This window comes from Nerophis lumbriciformis, linkage group LG28 (genome assembly GCF_033978685.3).
Source record: "Nerophis lumbriciformis linkage group LG28, RoL_Nlum_v2.1, whole genome shotgun sequence".
NCBI lineage: Eukaryota > Metazoa > Chordata > Actinopteri > Syngnathiformes > Syngnathidae > Nerophis > Nerophis lumbriciformis.
The window spans coordinates 18,010,643-18,027,907 of NC_084575.2; the positions used below are offsets into that span (position 1 = coordinate 18,010,643).

Below are 17,265 nucleotides of genomic sequence, written 5' to 3' on the forward strand. Positions count from 1 at the left end.
GCACACAGGGAACAACAGTAAGTAGCATGTCACAGATTAGTGCCAAATAGGATTGGCACAGCGATTCGAGGAACTCTTAGTGGACCTGCACAGGAGCCAAAAACAAGAGCACGACATGGAACAAAAAAGGAAAAGAAATGTAGGGTTGTACGGTATACCGGTATTAGGATAGTACCGCGATACTAATGAATATTTTTTGGTACGATACCGTCTCTGAAACGTACCGGTCCCGCGCCAACGCCGGAGTCACGTTGTGATGTGCTGGTTTACGAGCAGAGGAGCATGTTCGGCGGCACACAATCACAGAGTACTTACAAGCAGACACAGTATTTCGACAGAAAGGGAGAACGGACACATTTCGGTGTAAAAAACTAACGATAAAGGTGAAGTTATAACACTGAAACGCTCAGGAAGAGGCGCTTTAAGACATGGCTAGCTAGCTAGCGGCTAACGTCCATCCGCCGTCGGCAGTGTTTTAGCTACTTCTAAATCACTAATCCTCTGTTATGATCATACTTGCCAACCCTCCCGGATTTTCCGGGAGACTCCTGAAATACAGCGCCTCTACCAAAAACCTCCCGGGACAAATTATCTCCCGAAAATCTCCCGAAATTCCAGCGGACTCAGGTCCATGCGGACCTGAGTCCGCTTTCCCACAATATAAACGGTGTGCCTGCCCAATGACATTATAACTGTAGAATGATTGAGGGCGAGTTCTTGGTTCCTTATGTGGGTTTATTGTTAGGCAGTTTCATTAACGTCCTCCCAGCGCGGCAACAACACACAACAACAGCAGTCACGTTTTGGTCTACCGTAAAGCAGTTCGTCTGCCGTAAACAGAAATGTTGTGACACTCTTAAACAGGACAATACTGCCATCTAGTGCATTTGATGAAAGCACTTTTGTGCGTGCAACACAGCAATGCATCATCAGAGAGGGTGTTCAGCATGGTTCGAAAAATAGTGACAGAGAATAGAACAAGGATGGACAATTCAACCCTTAACTCAACAAGTATATGTGTAAATAAATGAACACTGAAATTCAAGTATTTCTTATATATATATACAATAAAATAAATATATATTTATTGCTAGAATTCACTGAAAGTCAAGTATTTCTTTTATATATATATATATATATATATATATATATATATATATATATATATATAAATATATATATATATATATATATATATATATATATATATATATATATATACATATATATATGAAATACTTGACTTGGTGAATTCTAGCTGTAAATATACTCCTACCCTCTTAGCCACGCCCCTAACCACGCCCCCACCCCCACCTCCTGAAATCGGAGGTCTCAAGGTTGGCAAGTATGGTTATAATCCGCTGCCCGGATCATAGTTTGTTTATGTTTTCTAGTAACTTGTGTTTTCAGCACCTCTTGATTTTGTTTTCAGTTGCCATGTCGACAGATTACATTCACCTGCCTCTGGTTAGTGTTCGGGACGCGCACCTGTTGACCGGGCGCTAATCAGAGGGCTATTTAGTCTATGCGCTGGCCTCACTCGGTCTGGCTTCCTAGTTTGCTTGACGCAACAGATGACGACGTTTCTTTCCTGCTCTTTAGCTGCTAGCTTTCACGCTAGGCTATTTTGGCTTGCTAGCTCCCACGCTAGCCCCTTTAGTTTTATACCTTAAATGCTAAGAGCACGTTTTTTTTTTGTTCTCGTCTGATTTAAGTTTTAATAAATCATTTCCTACCTACGAGCTGTGTCCGAAGCCCGTCTGCATTCCTGGGAGATCAACACCCGCATCATCATGCGCCCCGGTCGTCACATCCTCGCCTCCATGACGACAGACAAAGTAAGTTTCTTACAAGTATCATCCCTGGAGGACGAGGAATAGCTAAACATGCTTCACTACACACCATACTTGCCAACTTTGAGACCTCCGATTTCGGGGGGTGGGATGGGCGTGGTCGGGGGTGGGGCGGGGGGCGTGGTTGGGGTGGGGGCGTGGTTAAGAGTGGAGGAGTATATTTACAGCTAGAATTCACCAAGTCAAGTATTTCATATATATATATATATATATATATATATATATATATATATATATATATATATATATATATATATATATATATATATATCTAAGAAATACTTGACTTTCAGTGAATTCTAGCTATATATATATATATATATATATATATATATATATATATATATATATATATATATATATATATACATATATATATATTTATTTATTCATTTTATTATATATATACATATGTATATATATATATATATATATATATATATATATATATATATATATATATATATATATATATATATATTGAATTTCAGTGTTCATTTATTTACACATATACAAACACATAACACTCATCTACTCATTGTTGAGTTAAGGGTTGAATTGTCCATCCTTGTTCTATTCTCTGTCACTATTTTTCTAACCATGCTGAACACCCTCTCTGATGATGCATTGATGTGTGACACGCACACAAGTGCTTTCATCAAATACATTAGAGTCTGTAATCTTCCATCTCTCCCTAGCATGGCCCAAAACCGGTCAATCTTTGCTTCCCGAGGAAGATCTTCAGTGCCAAGCACTTGGAAGTCCACTACTTCTTCCCGGAGGCTATCCAGGTCCAATCGCAGCTGCGGCTTGGAACTTACAAGCTGTTATGAGAGTAGCGTATGTGTGTGTGTGGCCTACTCAGTGGCCTAGTGGTTAGAGTGTCTGCCCTGAGATCGGTAGGTTTGGAGTTCAAACCCCGGCCGAGTCATACCAAAGACTATAAAAATGGGACCCATTACCTCCCTGCTTGGCACTCAGCATCAAGGGTTGGAATTGGGGGTTAAATCACCAAAAATGATTCCCGGGCGCGGCCACCGCTGCTGCCCACTGCTCCCCTCACCTCCCAGGGGGTGATCAAGGGTGATGGGTCAAATGCAGAGAATAATTTCGCCACACCTAGTGTGTGTGACAATCATTGGTACTTTAACTTTAACTTTAACTTTTTTTTTAATAGGTGAGCATGTGAGGTGAGTGAAGTCAGTGAGTGTGTGGGCGAGAGAAGAGAGGGAGCGGTAGCGTGAGTGCGGGCGGGGACTAGTTTGTTTTGTGTTGGATTGGCTGTGTGCAAGCAATCAATAAAGCAAGATTTGCAACTAATCGCCGGACTCAGGCAGGAAAGGTGCAACAAAGCGTATTTCTTCATCTTACTCGTCGTCGGCGTCACCATGGCTGTATCTTCCTCGTTCTTCTGCTTCGTCTCCTTGTGTGCGCAGTTGTGCACTGCACTCTCTAAAAGCCGTATATGTCATTGATGTTATAGATGGCAGTATTGTCCTGTTTCAGAGTGTCACAACATTGCTGTTTACGGCAGACGAACTGCTTTACGGTAGACAAAAACATGACTGCTGTTGTGTGTTGTTACCGCGCTGGGAGGACGTTAATGAAACTGCCTAACATACCCACATAAGAAACCAAGAACTCGCCCTCAATCATTCTACAGTTATAATGTGTTTGGGCAGGCACACTGTTTATATCGTGGGAAAGCGGACTCAGGTCCGCATGGAGCTGGAGGGGGCGTGGCCTCCAGCTCCGCCTGAATTTCGGGAGATTTTCGGGAAAAAATTGGTCCCGGGAGGTTTTCGGGAGAATTTGACCCCGCTGAATTTCGGGAGTCTCCCGGAAAATCCGGGAGGGTTGGCAAGTATGCTACACACTGTAGCTCACCATGGATGGATGTACACCTGGCATTCACTGTAATGATATCAAGTACAGGCACGTATCTAGTCGATACTACTATGATTACGTCGATATTCTTTGGCATCAAATTTTCTTTCGAAATTTGTCCCTGGACATATGAGGACTTTGAATATGACCAATGTATGATCTTGCAAAGACTGATTGATACCCAAATGTGTGGTATCATCCAAAACTAATGTAAAGTATCAAACAACAGAAAGATAAGTGATTATTACATTTTAACAGAAGTGTAGATAGAACATGTTAAAAGAGAAAGTAAGCAGATATTAACAGTAAATATAAAACATCATTTTCTACCACTTGTCCTTAATAATTTTGACAGAAAGATAAATGATACAATATATTACTGCATACATCAGCAGACTAATTAGGAGCCTTTGTTTATTTACTTACTACTAAAAGACAAGTTGTTTATGTGCACTATTTTATTTAAGGACTTAACTGCAATAGTGTCATGTCTGTGTGATCGTGTTTTGTTTTAGTCATGTTCGGTTTTTGTTTTTGGACTTTTGTTTGTTTTGTCACCATAGCAACCATTAGTTTTCACCTGTCACGTCACGCACCTGTTTCACGTTTTGAGTCACGCACCTGTTTTCACTAATCATGTCTGTAGTATTTAAGTTCATTGTTATCAGTTCGTCTTTCTGGCGACATCCCACATTTATGCTCTGCACATTCCTGACACTTGTTTTCATGTCCATCGTTCATGCTGCTCCTTTAGTCCATGCCAAGTAAGTTTTTGTTTATTAATGCCACAGTTAGTGTGTTTCATTGTTCACAGTTTCTGCCTTTGTGCTATAGTCTTTTTGGTTTCATAGTTTATTCTCCGCCACTGTGCGCACGTTTGTATTTTTTTTGATAGTAATAAATTATGTACTTACATTCCCGTCTTGCCCGAGCCAACTTTCCGTTGCCTTCCGGAAAAACAAAACCCAAGGACCAAGTCATGACATTAAACAAAACATGATCACACAGACATGACAAATAGGAAACATATGTTTAATGTACACTAAGATTATTTGTTAAAATAAAGCCAATAATGCAATTTTTTTGTGGTCCCCTTTATTTAGAAAAGTACCGAAAAGTACCGAAATAATTTGAGTACCGGTACCAAAATATTGGTATCGTTACAACACTGGTTGTATGATACACTTGAGTAGAAGCGGAGGTTTTTACACCATCTAACTACTTCCATGCATACACTTCCCTTCGATCCACTGCTGGTGTGCCGTGATAAATATTTACTGTGGGTGGTAGCGCGTTCAGCATTTGTGTCACGCTTGCCTAATCATGCACAGCATGTAAACACACATTTGATTATTTTGCGCTGAGTATTTGGGTTAATGAGACGTCACTGAGAATGACTTGCCTGATGCCGCTGACGTGAGAGCGACCGGGAAAAACACACAGTAAAAAAAAAAAGAAAGAACAGCTGGAGAAAGACTAACCTTTTACAGAAGCAAGAATGCAGCTCAATTTCGGTTGACGTTTCCTCTGCATTTTGCTTCCGGAAGCTAAAAAGGGGAGTATGGCTGGGTGTTCTGCAAAGAGAGGGTCAAGAGAAGAAGTACATGTGTGTATTGGATAGAAAAGCAACCTTCGCTAATTTGAAGATTTGATTGACCCGTAAACATGTTTGGTCACACTGTGTGCAAAATGACAAAATTACCAATTTACTTTGAATCATGTAAAGGAATTGAGATTAAGATGCATTCTTTGGAGCAAACAACGCCCTATACTGTACCTACCTTAAAGGGGACCCATGATGCATTTCGTCTTTTCTGCCTTCTGTTGTTACAAATCATCAAATCATGTGTTTTGGAGTAAGCTTGCCTTTTGGTTTTATAAAGTTAAAGTTAAAGTACCACTGATAGTCACACAAACACTAGGTGGGGTGAAATTACCCTCTGCATTTGACCCATCCCCTTGTTCCACCCCCTGGGAGGTGAGGGGAGCAGTGAGCGGCAGCGGTGGCCGCGCTCAGGAATCATTTGGGTGATTTAACCCCCAATTCCAACCCTTGATGCTGAGAGAGGTAATGGGTCCCATTTTTATAGTCTTTGGTATGACTCAGCTGGGGTTTGAACTCTAACCATAAGGCCTATATACTGGCTATATACAAACCCCGTTTCCATATGAGTTTCCAAATTGTGTTAGATGTAAATATAAACGGAATACAATGATTTGCAAATCATTTTCAACCCAGATTCAGTTGAATATGCTACAAAGACAACATATTTGATGTTCAAACTGATAAACATTTTTTTTTTTGCAAATAATCATTAACTTCTGAATTTGATGCCAGCAACACGTGACAAAGAAGTTGGGAAAGGTGGCAATAAATACTGATAAAGTTGAGGAATGCTCATCAAACACTTATTTGGAACATCCCATAGGTGTGCAGGCTAATTGGGAACAGGTGGGTGCCATGATTGGGTATAAAAACAGCTTCCCAAAAAATGCTCAGTCTTTCACAAGAAAGAATGGGGCGAGGTACACCCCTTTGTCCACAACTGCGTGAGCAAATAGTCAAACAGTTTAAGAACAACGTTTCTCAAAGTGCAATTGCAAGAAATTTAGGGATTTCAACATCTACGGTCCATAATATCATCAAAAGGTTCAGAGAATCTGGAGAAATCACTCCACGTAAGCGGCATGGCCGGAAACCAACATTGAATGACCGTGACTTTCGATCCCTCAGACGGCACTGTATCAAAAACCGACATCAATCTCTAAAGGATATCACCACATGGGCTCAGGAACACTTCAGAAAACCACTGTCACTAAATACAGTTCGTCGCTACATCTGTAAGTGCAAGTTAAAGCTCTACTATGCAAAGCGAAAGCCATTTATCAACAACACCCAAAAACGCAGCCGGCTTCTCTGGGCCCGAGATCATCTAAGATGGACTCATGCAAAGTGGAAAAGTGTTCTGTGGTCTGACGAGTCCACATTTCAAATTGTTTTGGGAAATATTTGACATCAAAAGGGGAAGCGAACCATCCAGACTGTTATCGACGCAAAGTTCAAAAACCAGCATCTGTGATGGTATGGGGGTGCATTAGTGCCAAAGGCATGGGTAACTTACACATCTGTGAAGGCACCATTAATGCTGAAAGGTACATAAAGGTTTTGGAACAACATATGCTGCCATCTTTTTCATGGACGCCCCTGCTTATTTCAGCAAGACAATGCCAAGCCACATTCAGCACGTGTTACAACAGCGTGGCTTCGTAAAAAAAAGAGTGCGGGTACTTTCCTGGCCCGCCTGCAGTCCAGACCTGTCTCCCATCGAAAATGTGTGGCACATTATGAAGCGTAAAATACGACAGCGGAGACCCCGGACTGTTGAACGACTGAAGCTCCACTTTCAATCCAATCAATCAATCAATCAATCAATCAATCAATCAATCAATGTTTATTTATATAGCCCTAAATCACAAGTGTCTCAAAGGGCTGCACAAGCCACAACGACATCCTCGGTACAGAGCCCACATAAGGGCAAGGAAAAACTCACCCCAGTGGGACGTCGATGTGAATGACTATGAGAAACCTTGGAGAGGACCGCATATGTGGGTAACCCCCCCCCCCCCTCTAGGGGAGACCGAATGCAATGGATGTCGAGTGGGTCTGACATAATATTGTGAGAGTCCAGTCTATAGTGGATCCAACATAATAGTAAGAGTCCAGTCCATAGTGGGGCCAGCAGGACACCATCCCGAGCGGAGACGGGTCAATTAGTTTCCTCAGTTCCCAATCGTTTATTGAGTGTTGTTAAAAGAAAAGGTGATGTAACACAGTGGTGTACATGACCATTCCCAATTACTTTGGCACGTGTTGCAGCCATGAAATTCTAAGTTAATTATTATTTGCAAAAAAAAATATAAAGTTTATGAGTTTGAACATCAAATATCTTGTCTTTGTAGTGCATTCAATTGAATATGGGTTGAAAAGGATTTGCAAATCATTGTATTCCGTTTATATTTACATCCAACACAATTTCCGAACTCATATGGAAACAGGGTTTGTACAAAAAGTTACAATAAAGTATTATTTTTATCTAACCGTGACATGTGTATAATAACACCGGCATGCAACATGCAGTGACATAAATGCTGCTAAAAAAAACTTTTTTTTTCATGAGGCTCAGTGTTGTTGACTAATAATTTCAGTATTAGTTATCGTCAACCTATTTTCCTCTAACTAAAATGAGACAATAACTAATCAAATCAAATTGACACAATTGGAAAAAAACACATTAACAAAGAATTAACGCACATTTTAGGCAACAAATAAGAACGAGAGGAACAAATGTTGACAGAAACCAAAAACCAATTGTGTTTAATTTTGTCTTAGACTTAGACAGACTTTATTGATCCACAAGGGAAATTGTTCCACACAGTAGCTCAGTGAGTGAGCTAATCAGATGCTTTTCTTTGTGAGATAAGGACGTTGGATTTCCAATCGCCAAAACAAAACTGGATGCATTTACCAAGTCCCACGTCGGAATGTGTGTACCCCAGGGATAACGAGAAGAGGACTTGAATTGACAAAATCTACTGTCATTTTAGTTGACTAAAATGTTTTAAAATTCACTCGACTAATATTACACTAAAACGTGACTAAAATATGACAAACTAAAAGGCATTTTCGTCAAAAGACTATGTCTGAAACTGAAAATTAACAGTGATGTTGCTTTGAATCGATTGGCAAGTGTGGTGGTTATTTTGTGTCTGGTGAAAAACATGAAGATATATACACTATAATGCCAAAAGTTGACTCACATATGAACTTGAATTGCCATCCCATTCCTAATCCATAGGGTTCAATATGATGTCGGTCCACCTTTTGCAGCTATTACAGCTTCAACTCTTCTGGGAAGGCTGTCCACAAGGTTGAGGTTGCGTAGGAATTTTCGACCATTCTTCCAAAAGCGCATTGGTGAGGTCACACACTGATGTTGGTCGAGAAGGCCTGGCTCTCAGTCTCCATTCTAATTCATCCCAAAGGTGTTCTATCGGGTTCAGGTCAGGACTCTGTGCAGGCCAGTCAAGTTCATCCACACCAGACTTTGTCATCCATGTCTTTATGGACCTTGCTTTGTGCACTGGTGCACAGTCATGTTGGAAGAGGAAGGGGCCCGTTTCAAACTGTTCCCACAAGGTTGGGATCATGGAATTGTCCAAAACGTTTTGGTATCCTGGAGCATTCAAAGTTCCTTTCACTGGAATTAAGAGGCAATGCCCAACTCCTGAAAAACAACCCCACACCATAATTCCTCCTCCACCAAATTTCACACTCGGCACAATGCAGTCCGAAATGTACCGTTCTCCCGGCAACCTCCAAACCCAGACTCGTCCATCAGATTGCCAGATGGAAAGGCGTGATTCATCACTCCAGAGAACACGTCTCTACTGCTCTAGAGTTCAGTGGCGACGTGCTTTACACCACTGCATCCGACGATTTGCATCGGACTTGGTGATGTGTGGCTAAGATGCAGCTGCTCGGCCATGGAAACCCATTCCATGAAGCTCTCTGCGTACTGTACGTGGGCTAATTGGAAGGTCACATGAGGTTTGGAGCTCTGTAGCAACTGACTGTGCAGAAAGTCGGCGACCTCTTTGCACAATGCGCTTCAGCATCCGCTGACCCCTCTCTGTCAGTTTACGTGGCCTACCTCTTGGTGGCTGAGTTGCTGTTGTTCCCAAACTCTTCCATTTTCTTATAATAAAGCCGACAGTTGACTTTGGAATATTTCGGAGCGAGGACATTTCACGACTGGATTTGTTGCACAGGTGGCATCTTAAGACAGTTCCACGTTGGAAATCAGTGAGAGCGGACCATTCTTTCACAAATGTTTGTCGAAACAGTCTCCATGCCTAAGTGCTTGATTTTATACACCTGTGGCCAGGCCAAGTGATTAGGACACCTGATTCTCATCATTGGAATGAGTGGCCAAATACTTTTGGCAATACAGTGTACATTTTCAAAAGATACATTGTTACACTTTTGGAGAGGGTGGGACGTTGTTTCATTTGCAATCCGGGAACGCCTCCAGAACCGAACATCTTGCAGACAGACTCAAAAAACGGGTTATAAAAGTGACTGTGGAGGAACTTTTTACACTAAAACATATCCAATACATGTTATCTAGACCATCCATCCATCCATTTTCTACCGCTTGTCCCTTTCGGGGTCGCGGGGGGTGCTGGAGCCTATCTCAGCTGCATTCGGGCAGAAGGCGGAGAACACCCTGGACAAGTCGCCACCTCATCACAGGGCCAACACAGATAGACAGACAACATTCACACTCACATTCACACACTAGGGCCAATTTTAGTGTTGCCAATCAACCTATCCCCAGGTGCATGTTTTTGGAGGTGGGAGGAAGCTGTAGTACCCGGAGGGAACCCACGCAGTCACGGGGAGAACATGCAAACTCCATACAGAAAGATCCTGAGCCCGGGATTGACCTCAGGACTACTCAGGACTAACCCCTGTGACACCGTGCTGCCCATAAGACCATAAGGACGTTTTTTTAAATGTAGATTAAAATCATCATTGGTTCCCTTTAAACATTCTGAATAGACCCCAAAGTGGCAGCCAAGTGAAAGTCTACGGACTGTTGTATGAATCTGAAGGACAACCTTGGCAAGCCCCCGTGTGGTCTAACCTTCACTGGTTGCCCCCCTGCTGTCACATTAGACTCTGCTTCTATTCAAAGTCATTGTCGCAGAGCATTAAGAAAAGACGCTGATCGTGATCAGGTGGGGGGTGAGTCAGTTAAACGAATACAAATCGGGTGATCAACCTGTCATGGTGTGCTGATCTTCTGGCTTGGCGGACTTAACTGCCTTCATTATTTTTGTATGCGGCGCTCAGCGTCAGCCTCGAGAGCCGAAGGGCAGTGGAGAGGAAGAGTGGCTGTTAACTTTATCGGTGTGTGGTCAGAGGCACTGCCCACTCTTCCCTCCCGCTTTATGATTGTTTTTAGGTATATATTTTTTTTTTTACTACTATGGCCTGTTCGATATGTTGCTTACACTGAACTGTGGTTGAGGTGCATCCTTACACACTTTGTTAAATATATCCATTGTTATATTGGAGAAGATCCACTAAAAATAAACAAGGCAGTTAGTTATTATGGAGGTTAAATTGTGTCTTTATTGTGAGAGCTTTTTTTTGGACACTGAATTTATGCAAAGGAATTTTTTAACATCAATTTATGATGACAAATTCAGTGAATTTAAAAAAAAAAAAAAAAAAAAAATGCAGCGTTCTAAAATTCAGTTTATAAAAACTCAGTGTATAAAAATTCAGCGTATAAAAACTTGGTGTTTAAAAATTCAGTGTGTAAAAAGTCAGTATGTAAAAATTCAGTACATAAAAAATCAATGCATAAAAACTCAGTGTTTAAAAGTTCAGTGTATACAAAATCAGTACGTAAAAATTCAGTATATGAAAAAAACAGAGTATAAAAATTCAGTGTGTAAAAAAATTAGTGCAGAAAAAATGGCTGCTTCAGAAAGCAAGACTCACTTGCGGTGAATTAGGACCGAAGCAATCTATCCTGTCTCAAAACAAGCCAATGAGGTGTCAAGTTTGAAGTCACGTGACACGGGTCTCGCAAAACAGCATAAACGAGGCAGTTCCCTGGGCTACATGGGCGTAATACAAAATAATTAACATTTCAACGCAGCCCGCAGGATATTTTCAAACTATAGAAATGATTCCAATGGGTAGAATATGCACTTCTGAGTGACATATGGGTTACTACGGTAACCATAGGTAGTATGTCCCAGCAGCTCAATGCGGAAGAGGCCTGAGACGTGAGTGTTGGACGGAGGCAGATTTCTACAATAAAGTTTTGCAGAAAAGTGACTTATCAAAAATGTGGACTTTTTTTTTTACCCCTTTACGTATATGTTTTGTCGTGTTTGTTGCATATTTGACGTCCCCCCGATGGACCACCATCCATCGATTATAAAAGACGTCAATCAAGGAAGTGGTCGTAGAGGAGCATTCAGTGTTTTATTGTTTATAGTTATACAAACCCCGTTTCCATATGAGTTGGGAAATTGTGTTAGATGTAAATATAAACGGAATACAATGATTTGCAAATCATTTTCAACCCATATTCAGTTGAATATGCTACAAAGACAACATATTTGATGTTCAAACTGATAAACATTTTTTTTTTGCAAATAATCATTAACTTTAGAATTTGATGCCAGCAACACGTGACAAAGAAGTTGGGAAAGGTGGCAATAAATACTGATAAAGTTGAGGAATGCTCATCAAACACTTATTTGGAACATCCCACAGGTGAACAGGCAAATTGAGAACAGGTGGGTGCCATGACTGGGTATAAATGTAGATTCCATGAACTGCTCAGTTATTCAGAAACAAGGATGGGGCGAGGATCACCACTTTATCAACAAATGCGTGAGCAAATTGTTGAACAGTTTAAAAAAAATCTTTCTCAACCAGCTATTGCAAGGAATTTAGGGATTTCACCATCTACGGTCCGTTATATCATCAAAGGGTTCAGAGAATCTGGAGAAATCACTGCACGTAAGCAGCTAAGCCCGTGACCTTCGATCCCTCAGGCTGTACTGCATCAACAAGCGACATCAGTGTGTAAAGGATATCACCACATGGGCTCAAGAACACTTAAAAAAACCACTGTCAGTAACTACAGTTGGTCGCTACATCTGTAAGTGCAAGTTAAAACTCTCCTATGCAAGGAGAAAACCGTTTATCAACAACACCCAGAAACGCCGTCGGCTTTGCTGGGCCTGAGCTCATCTAAGATGGACTGATACAAAGTGGAAAAGTGTTCTGTGGTCTGACGAGTCCACATTTCAAATTTTTTTGGGAAACTGTGGACGTCGTGTCCTCCGAACCAAAGAGGAAAAGAGCCATCCGGACTGTTATAGGCGCAAAGTTGAAAAGCCAGCATCTGTGATGGTATGGGGGTGTATTAGTGCCCAAGACATGGGTAACTTACACATCTGTGAAGGCGCCATTAATGCTGAAAGGTACATACAGGTTTTGGAGCAACATATGTTGCCATCCAAGCAACGTTACCATGGACGCCCCTGCTTATTTCAGCAAGACAATGCCAGGCCACGTGTTACATCAACATGGCTTCATAGTAAAAGAGTGCGGGTACTAGACTGGCCTGCCTGTCTCCCATTGAAAATGTGTGGCACATTATGAAGACTAAAATACCACAACGGAGACCCCCAGACTGTTGAACAACTTAAGCTGTACATCAAGCAAGAATGGGAAAGAATTCCACCTGAGAAGCTTAAAAAACGTGTTGCAGCCATGAAATTCTAAGTTAATTATTATTTGCAAAAAAAATAAAGATTATGAGTTTGAACATCAAATATGTTGTCTATGTAGTGCATTCAATTGAATATGGGTTGAAAAGGTTCTGCAAATCATTGTATTTCGTTTATATTTACATCTAACACAATTTCCCAACTCATATGGAAACGGGGTTTGTAAAATACATCGTAAGTAATATTGTAAATCCCACATTCTGCATGTTCATGTTCATTTTGAGTGTCTTATTCAGTAAAAAACAAAGATTTCATTCCGTTTTTGAGATTGTCTGTTGCATATTTTTCTATTAGCCAACTTTGTGCGAGTGTTTGTACCATTGTGTGATCAGCTTCAATCCTTGTTTTGTGGAATCTTGTGATTTTTATCCTTAATGCACTGCAACCTCCACTGTTAAAAGTGTGCATAGAATCCATATCCAAGCACATACAGCAGATGACATGGCCTTGGCCGCATGCAGTGCTGCATTACATGCCTCTTTGTAAGACCCGTGTCACATGACTTCAAACTTGACACCTCATAGGCTGGTTCTGAAACAGTCTTAGGCCCTGTCTACATTAAGCCAGATAACTCCTTAAACGAATAATTATTTAGCCTAAGATCGTGTCAGCCACACTAACCCATCTTTTAAGGTTCCCCATCTTGGATAATTTTTTTACACGAATAAGTGCGCCGTCTATTTCTTGAATCTCCGGCTCTTAGCTTTGTATGGACTCATCGATCGTTTACAAACTGAGTTCGGAGAGGAAGTGACGCCAGAAAGACCGCGCCCCACACAGGAAGTGATGTCAGAAAGAACGCGCCACAACCAGCTTCATAACAGACGCTTGTGGAAATCACACATGAATACCTTAAAACAATGGTCCCCAACATTTTTTTGCACCACGGATCGGTTTAATGTAGGCATTATTTTCAGGGACCGGCTTTCTTCTTGTGCCAGATAAATACAGCAAAAATAAGAGCATGAAAAATACAACTCAGTATAATTCTGAATTAGTGGGAGCCCTGGGCTTGTTTCTTTGCAATGAGATGCAGATGGAAATCAGCCTTTGGCTACAATCTGTCACGTCTATATTTTATATGTTCATTAATATGCATTGTATCATGTCACAAAGTTAAAACAAAATACGTTTGTATAACAAATGGCAACTTCCTATGAGGAGTTTTATTGTACACTTATAAACAAGCTTATTGATGTGTCTAGAACGGTGGTTCTTAACCTTGTTGGATGTACCGAACCCCACCAGTTTCATATGCGCATTCACCGAACCCTTCTTTAGTGAAAAACAATATATATTTTTTTCAAATTCAAGACAAAGTTGTATGTTTTTGGTAACACTTTAGTATGGGGAACATATTTTAAGTAACAAAAACTTAATTTAGAGTTATTTGGACACTAGGGAAACATATTCTAAGACAGTAATAAAGACTTAATTTAGAGTTATTTGGTTAGGGTTAGGGCCAGGGTTAGAGGGTTAGGGTTATAATAAGGCCATGCCGAATAAGGCATTAATAAGTACTTAATAATGACTAGTTAAGAGCCAATATGTTACTAATTTGCATGTTAATAAGCAACTAATTAATGGTGAATATGTTCCCCATACTAAAGTGTTACCATGTTTTTTTACTGGTGCACAAAACGAACAGTGCATGAACATCACCTTGTTCAAACAACAAAACCAACGCAGTGCATAAACTCACAACAAATTACACACCTGCAAATCAGTGTGACTTCTGCTGTTGCCGTATCCGTAATACGCCGATAGGGAGAAGTTTGTATTTACACGATGAGTCGGGTGTGTTTTGACCTCCGCCGAACCCCTGAGCCCGACTCACCGATCCCCTAGGGTTTGATTGAACCCAGGTTAAGAACCACTGGTCTAGTAGGACAGGCGAAAGTTAAGTCGTTTATACATTATGTAGTGTTTTTCTGCGGCATGCGTCACGGACCGGTGCCGGTGCCCGGACCTTAAAAGAAGGAAACGCACGATTGCAGCTATTTCGGATACAACACATCTCAGACGGCAACATAGACGGTTAAGCAACGGTTTTGGATAAGGCCTGGCAGAACGACCGCCTGGTGGGATATGTTTGTCAACTTGGGTGTTGTACCACAGGAACGGCAAGAGAACTTTCGAATGTCCAGGTCAGCTTTGATTCTACCTAGCGAAAAACTTTGTCCATTTGTCGAAGGGGAGACAACGAGAATGCGGGCTCCCGTGGACGACGAAGGAGTACTACAGCAAACAGCGAATACATTTGGACTGGCAAAGCAGACTATCAGTTATTGTCCGAGATGTATGTCGAGCGATTACTCAACGTCTAGTTTTGTACTCCATAACTATTGTGAAGCCATGAAGTGGTTGCGGCCGTCAAGTACGACCATGAATTTACAATAAATTGATTTACGTGAACAAAGTTGAAACACTTATTCGGGTGTTACCATTTAGTGGTCATTTGTACGGAATATGTACTGTACTGTGCAATCTACTAATAAATAGGGATGATACTCGAAACCGGTTTTCCCGGTTGTTCGATAAGAAAAGAACCGAGTCCTCGGACTTGAATCCCTTTTTGAGAACCGGTACCCGTTATCAAGACCACTACAGTAAAGAAAAAGAGTTGGTTCTTTATTCGAATCCCTGGGAACAAATCCAGTCCCGACAAGAAATGCCCCGTGGGACACCACAAGAAATGACGTCACGGAGCTCAGTCATTAGGTGCAGATGGGGAAAGCAAGAAAAAATGGACTGGAAAAAGCGCTCCAAGGCATGGCTTCATTTCACCAAAAAAAATAGAAAGCGGCAATATGCAATTATTGCCAGGCTTCGCTCTCGTGTAAGGGGGGGAGCACAACAAGCAAGTTGAAACATGTTCAGGCTGCGCATAACCTGAAAGTTCGAGAACCGTGTCGTGTCTTCGACACATGAAGAAGTAGCGGCAGAGACGCTGCCAGCTGCCCCAGTCCCAGTTACAGTGGCGGTGACGCCGGTGAGTAACTAACGTTAACTGTTGCCGGTTAATTTCCATATCTGCTCACTTGTAATAACGTTACCTCTTATGTCAACCAGGATTGCAGTAATGTTAGCTAGACCAGTGATTTTCAACCTTTTTTGAGCCAAGGCACATTTTTTGTGTTGACAAAATCCGGAGGCACACCACCAGCAGAAATCATTAAACAACGAAACTCAGTTGACAGTAAAAAGTCGTTGTCGCAATTGTTGGATATGACTTTAAAGCATAACCAACCATGCATCAATATAGCTCTTGTCTCAAAGTAGGTGTACTGTCACCACCTGCCACATCACGCCGTGACTTATTTGAAGTTTTTTGCTGTTTTCCTGTGTGTAGTGTTTTAGTTCTTGTCTTGCGCTCCAATTTTGGTGGCTTTTTCTTTTTTTTTGGTATTTTTCTGGAGCAGTTTCAGGTCTTCCTTTGAGCGATATTTCCCGCATCTACTATGTTTTTATCCTTCTTCATGGGGACTTTGTCGATTGTCATGTCATGTTCGGATGTTACATTATGGACGCCATCTTTGCGCCACAGTAAGTCTTTGCTGTCGTCCAGCATTCTGTTTTTGTTTACTTTGTAGCCAGTTCAGTTTTAGTTTCGTTCTGCATAGCCTTCCCTAAGCTTCAATGCCTTTTCTTAGGGGCACTCACCTTTTATTTATTTTTGGTTTTGGCATTAGACACCCTTTTACCTCTACGCTGCCTCCCGCTGTTTCCGAAATCTACAAAGCAATTAGCTACCTGCTGCCACCTACGGATATGGAAGAGTATTACACGGTTACTCTGCCGAGCTCTAGACAGCACCAACACTCAACAACAACACATCATTTACAGACTATAATTACTGGTTTGCAAAAAACATTTTTTACCCCAAATCGGTGAAATTAGATAATCTCCCACGGCACACTAGACTGTATCTCACGGCACACTAGTGGTTGAAAAACACTGAGCTAGACTAACGTTACCTAAGCATAGTCAGTGGCTAACGGTAACGTTAACGTGAGCCTTTTTGTATGTGTCTGATAACGTTACTGTATATATTTGTTTTTCTGAAAAATACCACGTAATATACTTTGGGTAACAACAGTCAATATTTTTTTATTTTATTTTATTTTTTTAGGGGGGTAAC

The 17,265-nt window shown here is 41.2% G+C and overlaps 1 protein-coding gene across 2 annotated transcripts in view; it reads right to left on the bottom strand.

The window, feature by feature from the left end:
- LOC133570951 (chemokine-like protein TAFA-1) overlaps window positions 1–17,265 on the bottom strand; it is a 439,541-nt gene that overhangs the window by 25,976 nt on the left and 396,300 nt on the right. The window contains exon 5 of one of the 2 annotated variants that reach the window (XR_009810257.2): window positions 5,222–5,314. The exons of the other annotated variant lie outside the window; for it this stretch is intronic. The gene's annotated coding sequence lies outside the window, so the exon portion shown is untranslated. The remainder of the gene's footprint in view (window positions 1–5,221; window positions 5,315–17,265) is intronic. 2 annotated transcript variants of the gene reach the window in all.